Source organism: Chanos chanos, chromosome 1, assembly GCF_902362185.1.
Source record: "Chanos chanos chromosome 1, fChaCha1.1, whole genome shotgun sequence".
In the NCBI taxonomy this organism is placed as follows: Eukaryota; Metazoa; Chordata; class Actinopteri; order Gonorynchiformes; family Chanidae; genus Chanos; species Chanos chanos.
Window position 1 is genome coordinate 20,972,499 of NC_044495.1, and position 10,634 is coordinate 20,983,132.

A 10,634-nucleotide genomic window follows, 5' to 3' on the forward strand; every position below is an offset into this window, starting at 1 on the left:
CAGCGCTTCTCAGCATACCTGCACAGTGCAGCTTAAAGTAAATCTCTATTTCGTTCACTTGGAGCACACAGACTAACAACCCATGTTCTTTCTTAGTGTTGCCTGAGTTATCTGAATAGTATGTGATAAAACAGGTAAAATCAACAACTTCCCATGAGAGTGCTGCTGAACAGCTGCCTTGTGATCTAATATTGAACAGTCTGTTTCTCTCCTAACACTCACATTCTTACACTCTGTGCAACATAATAAAACTAATATGGAGGAGAATGATTTCTCCTGATGCTGAAAAGGAAAAGAAGCATAGAAAAGGGGCATCTCTCACAATTGAAAACTAATTTAGTTTCAAAGGAGACAATGTTCTTCATGAACAGATGAGGCCCACAGATGATATAAATGTAACAGAGCAACAAAATAATTTTGTATAACAATTCTCTCCCCTGTTTTGCGTTCTGTATAATGGGTAAGCAAAATAAGAATAGAATAGAGATATATATAGTCTCTGTGTATGGCAGCAAAATATCAGTTAGATGAATCACAAATTTTTTCCCCATAATGTGCAGTCTGAAGTATGATGAAATTTACGAAACATGACCTTTTTTTATCTGCCTAACCCTTCTTCTTCCAACAATGGTTGCATATTTTAATAGTGACTCAATAGTTTTGTAAATGTACACTGTAGTAGGCAGAAGACTAATCTGAATAGCTAATCAGAAAAGGTGGGGACCATCTCCTCCCAATACATGTCCATCTTGTCACACAGTCCAGGAGACAAAAGAACAAGGGACCATTGATTGTGAGTGCCAGCACCATGAAAACAGCCTGTGGTTATGCTTTTATTTATTATTATTATGATTATGATTATCATGATTATTATTATTATTATTATTATTATTATTATTATTATTCATATAATTTTGAATTGCTTTAGACTACTTCATAGTTTTACTAGATTAATCAAAAGTATTGCTATGAAGTTTTACACGTGCTGTACATACATTGACAAACATAATGCAATTCAACACACATCAGCCAGGAGGGGTTATTCATCAGTTTTCCCTGTAAACTCCAACTTCTTGCTTTCCAAAATCAAGTTAATAATTAGGTCTTTTTACACATGTAACACATTTCACACATTTCTGCTAGTATTTGTAGTATATATGTTTCTAAACGCAAATACTTTAACAGACTCTTTGATTCTCTTCTGTGCTCTGGACAATGGGCAATTGAGGTAAACACAAGCACTGATATATATATATATATATATGTGTGTGTGTGTGTGTGTGTGTGTGTGTGTGTGTGTGTGTATATTGTTTAATTTGGCCTCTTGCCTTCCTCCACCATTGTATTGTAAAAAAACCAACCTCCTGTTTTGCCCTGACTGTGGAATTTTTCTGCATGATATTACTGTACTCTTCTAAACTGATCATATCCTAGAGCATGATAAATCGATATACGTATTACATAACATTAAATTACATTACATTTATTTGTCTGATGCTTTTATAAAAAGCAACAAACATATGGGAAACAGTTCAAGCTCCATCATTACGACATTGTCATTGTCATTACCATTACAACACAGAGATGCAATAAAAATAACAACAACAACAACAACAACAACAACAACATTAACAACAACAGTGAATATAACAACAACAACAACAACAACAACAATGATTATGATTATATAAATTTCATGATCTTCTATACATCTTGATGTCACCCATGCACGTAGATGTTATATCTTCCGTCCAGACCTCAGCTCGTATCCTAGGCCAGATGTCTTGAGTAGCTGCTGGCTTGAGTTGCATGTTTAGCCTGTTCGTCTGTGTGCTGGAGGGGCCTGCTGTCTGTGGAGCTGAGCAGGTTGTTCTCCTCAACTGCTCTCATCTGGTCCACCAACCGGTGAAGGTTAAGATACTCTTGGAAAGAATGTGGTGAAATACAATTTCACAGTTATAATATTGCATAGTAACACTGAAGAAATTACAGGATCAAGTCATACTCTATCATTATGATCATAATGCTTGTCCTGTACCTTGATTTTGATTCACATGCAGATTGGAATAACATCTGTGTTGCTTTATGTAGATGCCAGTCCTTTACTTGTAACCTTTAAAGGATTTAAAAGACACCAGAGAAAATGCTGGCCAAGTGGCAATCATACTGACATACTTAACCTCAGTGACTTTGTGCTGTTTTCTATGTGTCTGCACAGCACATGACAGGAAATGACCTCTGCAATTAATGTTACGAACATAGGGCCCACAGTGGGTTGCCATGGTGACAGTTGCCTCTGACCATGATAATGAAGTCAAAGATTTGTCACAGAGCAAGGAACAGGAGAGAGCAGAAACTCCAGATTCTCTGAGACAACTCTGATTGCAGCCATGAGCTGCTAAAACCAAGGTGGGCATTTTACAAGCACATATTTTTACATCAGCAGTTCATACAGAGGGCGGCATGGTGGCACAGTGGGTAGCGCTGCTCACAGCAAGAAGGTCTCGGGTTCGATTCCCTGTGGGTCCTTTCTGTGTGGAGTTTGCATGTTCTCCCCGTGTCTGTGTGGGGTTTCTACTGGGAGCTCTGGTTTCCTCCCACAGTCCAAAGGCAAGCAGGTTAGGTGAATTGGAGACACTAAAATTGCACCCGGGTATGAGTGTGTGTGTGTGAGTGTGTTTGTCTGTGGGTCTGCCCTGCGATGGACTGGTGACCTGTCCAGGGTATTTCCGTGCCTTTTGCCCTATGAGTGCTGGGATAGGCTCCAGCACCCCCCCATGGCTCTGATTAGGATAAGCAACTTAGATAATGAATGAGAGTGAGTGAGTTCATACAGAAAGCAAATATCATATTTCAAATTTGAAGTATATGAAGCAAAAATGAACATTTTGCAATTCATTTATGTGTAACTCACATGTGTATTCTAAACCACAGTAAGACAGCTCATAGAAAAGCATCAGAGAAATCATATTACTTTGAAACATTATGGATTTAGAAATTTAAGGCTATGAAATTTCCTTGACTCATGGAAGGAATGGATTCTGGACCCTGCTGTTTTACCCATTGTGTTTAGTTGGGTGAGAACAGTATGTTTTTTGTTTGTTTGTTTGTTTTGTTTTACTATTTTTTTTTACCCCCAAGTGCAACCTGGAACATGCAATATATTTGTGATTCTTCTAAATGTCCATTGATTGATGTAATTGCCTTTAACCTTTGTCAGTTGTCTGGCGATACCTGTTGATAAAAGTGCATAAGTTTAAATGCTTTCCATCCATGAAGCTCTTCCCTGAAAAGCTGTTTCAGCAGCTATGCGTAGGAGTATAGCATCCCAGCATAGTCTTTTAAATTCTCCTTGTTAGGACATGCCTGAGGAATACAAGCATTTTAGTATTTCAGAGGTAAGAGCTTTTGGGTTTTGTGAGTTGACCTTGATGCCTGTTGGCTCTCTGTATTTTGTTTTCAGTTGAACAGCCTTGTATCCAAAGAGCATATTTCAAAATTTAATTATATTTTATTCATTTATTTATTATTAAACTGAACACTACAGAGCATGCCAGCCAGTCCTCTCTCTAGTACAAAGCCCACCACTTCTCTTCATTGTACTAGGGACAGAGCAGAGTGTCCAGTTCATCATCCAATCATTATGGAGAGTCAAAGCTGATTTTGAAATCCGACTAAATATTTAAATTTTTTTAAAATAAACAGCGTAAAGTAACTTAGGAAACTGAACTATTAACCACTGGAGTGCTCCAGTAAGAGCAGTATAGAAGATGGACTGACATTTGTAAATGCTGTCTGCTACATACTCTTTTGTGTCCTTCTTTAGGACAACTGATTAATATAATAAAATAGTCATTAAAGCCCTGAGTAAACACCATGGCTTTGAAATACATCCATACGGTTTCCAATCATTGTTCAGCCTTTTGTGTAGCTATATAGAATGCAGTCTGCATTATGGTTGCACTGCTTAGACGGCATGCAGATTCACAAAGTCAGACTTTACTATTAAACTATTGTTAAAGCACATTATGAGCTGTGTAAAAATAGTGAATCAAATTAAAGTCATTCTAATTTGTTTGAGTTCTTCTGGGTTTTGTTGATCACAGAGACTTGAGACTTGTGGATCACAGAGACTTGAGACTTTGAAAGAGTCACATGCACATGTGGATGTACTGCTTCCCCTTGCTTCCAGAGGTCTGAAACAGCTCTCTGACACAATATGGGTTGTGGTGTTGGGGGGCATTCCACATTTCAGTCTTGATATAGCTAGCATCAGCATTCACAGTTGTCATGCCTTTAGAATCTTGTTAGTTCTGCCTGGAAACTCCACATAAGATCTGTGAAATTTGCGGCATCTGTTTGTTACCTCAAGTCAAATGAACTATCCTTGAAATTAAGTAAATGCACATCACTCCCCAACCTTCCTCTGTGTCTCTTTCAGGCAAGTAGTTTTGTGACTCCATCCATTGAATATCATATGCTACCTGCACTATAATTAGCCTAGAATTCTGGCAGTCAAATTAATGACCCATGGAATACTGTTATGAATTAATGGCTTTTATCAAAGCTATTATCTTTTCACTATGTGGGCTTTGAAACCTTTGAAATCTTGCTTCTCTGATACACAGGTCAGTCAAGTGAACTTTCCATCATGTTCCTTTAACCTTTCAGAGATAATACATACTTTGTGACATAATATGCTATCTGGACAGAATTATCAGTTGGATGAAAGGTAAAATTTTTATCTATGAGGGAATGGTCATGTTCAGCAATATTCTTCAAACTGTGATAAACATTGCAAAAATGTATCAAGTGACCAACATGTTTTTTTTAATCATAAAACATTCCCCACACCATTACATCATTTCAATCTGCCTGTCATGTTTACTGCAGGTAGGATGGGTTCATAGGTTTTATGCCACTTACTCCGAGTCCTGGTGCTGTTATCAGTATGATGCAGCAGACCAGGTGATACATTTCCAACCAGTTATGATGTTTTCGTAATCATATACTCCCAACCTTTCTTCGTGTTTTTAGCTGATGGGACTGAAACCCAGCGTGATGATCTTTTGGTATGGCCCATCCATCACATGAACCAATAAGGGGTATGATTTGAAGTGTCAGTGTTTCCATTATTTGGTGACCCACTTGTCAGTTTGCGTAATCCTTGCCATTCTCCTTAGATCTATCTAATCATCAAACTCTTTTTGGCCAGAGGACTGCTAGTGACTCAATGCTTTAGTTCGTGGCACCACTCTCAGTCTTCTTTACAGGTCAGTAGTCTGGCCATTTGTGAGACTGTAATGGGCGAATATTGAATCTCAAAGACATATACAAGCTCACAAGAACTTCAACACAATAAACAGATTCTATACATAAATCCCCCCTCCCTAACCCATTATGCACACTGTAGAAACACCATGCACACCACACACATGCACACAAACACACACACACACACACACACACACACACACACACACACACACACACACACACACACACAAATGCCCAACAAAACCCTTATTATGCATATTGTGTACACTCACACACTATGGCCAAACTATTAACAATGTTGCTATGAAGGCTTGAGTAGCTGTTACCGAGTTTGCTTTTTCAAACCAAAGTTGTTCTCAAATATTCCTTTCTAGTTCATGAATAGTTTTAAAGGGCTGTACTGTGGCTTGTACTCTACGCACCTCCCACATGTGGATTTAGTGGACCTCCAGGGGCTTTGCCAAGGACTACGGCAGGAATTTTCACTTGAACAGCTCATTTTAATGGTGGAGAGCTGACCATAATGATTCATACAGCCATCATATCACACTCATTTCTTCATCAGTTTTTGGCCCTTTCGCAAAGCAGTAATCCACACTAATTAGGTAATGGAATGTCATGGTCCAGTTATCAAATCCAGAACTTCATTGAGCTATTAGGACTTGGGCCTTTGGCTCATCTCCACTTATTGCACTGAAACACTAAGTTACACTGACAGAATGCTCACTGAACATTTTTAAGTATTCACTGAACTCTGTCCAAGAATTGGTTTCATATAGATTAACAAGAGATTAATGTAGCGTTTTAGGAAGTGACTGAGTAACAACCTCCTCTGCTACTTGTACAGCTTTCAAATATTTCATGCTTCAGTGATTATGCATTTCTGTCTGCTCCCTGCTGTTTACGTCAGGCTAGAGTGAAACTAAAAAAATATGAGATTGGTTAAGTGTCCCAGTAATGACCCTTTTGAATCATGGGGAGTGACTCTGTTATAGGATGAAAGTCTGAAAGTTAGTTATTGTCACAGCCTGCACCTCAGTTTGGACTTTTAGTTTGTCATGTCTTTGTGTGCCTGATCTCTGTCTGTCTCCGCCCCTCACCTGTTCCCGTTTGTCTAATTATTGACCTTGTTAGTTTTACCCAATCCTGTTTTGCCCTGTTTAGTTTCTCCTTCTATTTAAGTCCTAGTGTTTGCCTTGTCTTTTGTCTATTGTTGTTTGTGTTTTGTGCACACTGTTACGCTGCACCTTTTTGTTATTGGGTTTTTGTTCCTGTTCTGCACATGTATTTTGATCTTTGGTTCCAGTAAAGTCCTCCGTTTTTTCACCTACATCATCGTGTCTTTGCACTTGGGTCCTGCACCACACCACCAGCGTGACAGTTATTTATTTAAAAAATGCATGATTTAGATATCACCAGTAATACCACAAACTGACTGAATGACTACACCTTCTGTGTACAGGAGTTTATACAATTAACAATGAGATAAAAATGGAATAAATGAATTTGGTAGGAGCATCCAAAACTATTTACAAAATGCCAGTGCTATATGCTCACTACAATCTCAAGCATGATGTAAGATGGTGATCTGGCTTTTGTATTCTATGTGGTTTTGAATTCTTTGCATTATGTTTATTGGTACCAGTTAAGCTGCAATCAGTTTAGGTGCTCGGGTAACACAGTGGTACATTACACTGTGCCATTGCTGGGGTGGCTAGTTTGAACCTCAACAATACCACAGACTGGGCCAGTCTTTGCAAAGAATACAACTGGCTGTCAGCCAGAGCATTATCATGATCATAATGTGGATCAACACCTAGCATGACTAAGCAAAAGCAAATACAGGACATATAAATTTGGGGTGAGGGGTCAGCTGTTGTACTCCCCCTGAGAGAGATTTTCTTGGGAAAAAAAAAAAAAAAACTTGAAATATTCATTTTCTTTTGTGATATTTCAGAGAGGGATTGAAGTATTTGCTAAGATTTAAGATGTACTAGGACCGGTCATGCTCTAAATTTACTATTTGTCATTCAAGTAAACAAGAATGAATTACAAATGTTATTACTGTTAGTGATATAAAAATGTTAGTTTGTAACAGGACAAATTCCGACACCAGAGAATTGTAGATGCCATACTTAAATCCCAAATCCCAAGTCAAATTTAGCGTCCGTGTATCATAGCAACAACCAGTGTGATGTGAGGGCTCACTCAAACAACACACCCACTCTTTGCAAGAGCTCAGAGAGAGAATGCTGTCTGTGTGTGCTGCATACTCCTCTTTCTTTGTGTTCATTCCTAATCTGTAGTTTTTAATGTGTATGGAACTGAATAATAAATTTATCTTTAACAACCAAATGCAAAAGTATGGAACAAATAGATTTGCCTAAGGAAAAGGAAGAGACCAGGGAAGTGCTAATGGACACGTAATGGACAGTTGCTGTATTTGCAAATGTTGGTGCTCCTGGTTTGAGGCAGGTATCTACAGTCCAATCAGGTACTGTTAGAGGGCCCATTTGGCTCTCAGCTGTCAACAGCCATACATTGCTATGTTCTTAGAACAACACACTATTCCCAATTTTGACAGATAGAGGTAACTTGTATAGCATTGAACAAGAAATAAGAGAGTAGAGTTAGCACAGCCATGGTCCAAGCACCTGTTTCAACAAAGCCTTGATGTTTTAGGTTCTGGTACAAGCATGTTATCAACAACAATACAAACAGAATTAAGTACATGAACTCTATTCTAATTGTGTGAACTTAAACAACAGTATGTATTTTTCCATCTTGAGACCCATAAAGACACTAAAAAGATCTTCTTATGAACACACATTATTTATATTCATGACATCTTGTACTTTTACAGAAGTAATGGTACACACCTAGTCAGGCAGAACAAATACTGCATAGACTCAGGGGACAATGACCACTTGGCAGAAACTGATGCTCTGACTAATCCAAGATAAGCAAGTCAAGTAAGTATACACAGTATTAATTGCCTATGCATGTGGGAAAGTCTTAAGTAATTCTGGTCCAAGCTCTCTGCTTAGAAATGTGCTGATCCCAGATGATTGTAAGGCAGAGGGTATGACGGTACCTTAGCTGACATTACCATACTCACAGCTTTGGGAATTGAATCAACCATCCAGTATTGGATTAGAGGTGAGCTTTTCTGCCACTAGAGAGTGATATCAATCAAGTCAGCAGCCAAAGGGTTACAATTTCAGACAGGAATCTCCTAGGTCACTCTTCCTCTCTCTACTTCGCTGTGCCTCTGCACCCTCACTCTGGGTGGGTTGGTGACCACCCCCAAGCTACCTGATAACAGTCCCCACGGTGGGATGCACAGTTAGATCTTACAGGCCTGGTGACCCTGTGATCAATAGGAGAAAACCTTTTGAAACGAGAGTGTAATTAAGTATTGGATCTTTGTGACCGGGGGAAGTTGTTGCTGGGTTCAAGAGGAATGCTACTGTGGCATGTCAATTAGAAATAAACATGTCCCTTAATGCTTTTGACCAGAAGACTCACATAATGAAAGCCACAAAATGGACTGTAATTAGGTGATGATAAGTCAGGTAGCCACTTGCTCAAGGGGTTGAACCAAGTAATCTGGTAAGCTGTTACTATACGCTCTCTTCCAATTACTAGCAAAGACAGAAAACATAATTTGCTAGCTGTTTTTTTTTGGGGGGGGGGGGGGGGGGGGGGTCACTTCTGATATGTTGTAAGTAGGGTTACCACTAGTTCCATAAAATAATTATTTATTTCATGAAGAAAAGCAACATTCTATCTATGATTTTGAAACAGCTTTATATTTCATGGGATAGTGTTAACCCGAGTAATTTATTATGGGTCAGTATTTTAAGGTCTCACTGGATGCTGTCTGTTGAGTTCACTTTATCAGTGTTGTTGCATCTCAGTGTTTTACTCATGAAAACATCTGATTATTTTGATGATTAGTTAATGATCGCTGTGTCCAGGGTGTATAATGAAAAGTGACACCGTACACAAGATTGCTGTTGGCTGCCTGATGATTATATTTAAACCAGTGACAATCAAATAAGCTGTTAAGGGTAATCATGTGGGAGGATTTAATCTTTACATTTTTATTAGACTGTTATTAGACTTTTTAGAGGCAAGCTGAATCCATTCAATTCTTGAACTGATCATACATATAAATGTCTGTCTGTGCGTGGATGTGTGTGTGTGTGTGTGTGTGTTTGTGCTTGCATAATACACAATGTTCATATTGTTTCCTTTTGAATGGCCTCCATCAAACTGGCTGATGATAGGAATGGCTATGTGAGTGTGGTATGCTGAGGAGCCCCAGGACTGTAAAGGTCACAGGCAGTAATAGAACTGTTCAGCAGAGTCACAGTATAACGGCATTAAAGTGAATTGATGGTGTCATGAAAACAGGAGCAGAGGATTATCTGTGAACTGCTTCAGAGGAGCAAAGGAGAGATGGGAAATGGATGGGAGTGATAGCAATGTAAGAGTGTAGTTCTTTGAACTTGTGGGTTTTTTGAAAATACAATTTATCAATCTCCAGCCTCACAGATATGACTAATCCATAACGAATCCCCATCACTCAGTGTGCATTAACAATGAGGAACATCATCAAGTAAAAGCTGAGACTTAGTCTCAAATTTCACATGTGATTTATTAAATTAACTTTTCATTGATAAATTAGGTTTAAATATTCAGCATCAAGCATCTGTGCATATGACTGGTAAAATACTGACAGATGGTAAATTTAAGCATTGGAGTATTGTTGCTTACAGATTTTATTTTCGGCTTATGCCAAACTTTTATTTAACAAAGGGAAGCCAACTGAGCAGTTGAGCTTGCTCTATAGGCTAGGGTGCTTGGGCTGAGTGGTATGAGAGAAAGGGCTAGTGTGTTGAACGATGCTCGGAGCAGCTTTGGGTTAAATGCCTTGTTCAAGGGTACATGAGCCAGAGGAAGGGCAGAGTCATTAGAGCCAGCAGGTGCCCTGCAAGGGATTTAAATCAGCTACCCCTCATGTCCTGTCGGAGGGCTTGAACCCACTTATGTACTGTCATATTATAAATCTGTGCAAAGTAGTGCCAGAGTTTGGGCCTTTAATTTTTAAACACCTTTCACTGAATGTTAAGCAGGATTAATATTCGTAATGGCATTTGTCTCTGACTGGGATGGACTGCACTGCTCTCTCAAAACCCTAACCTCTGTCTGTAAATATGGTGGATAGATAACAGAAGCAGTGATTCAGTCTCTGTCACCAGAGCAACAGCATGTCCTTGAGTGAGAGACAGTGGAGGTACGCCTCATGCTGCATGGCTGCCTCAGGAGGATCATCTGTGATACGTTCTCTC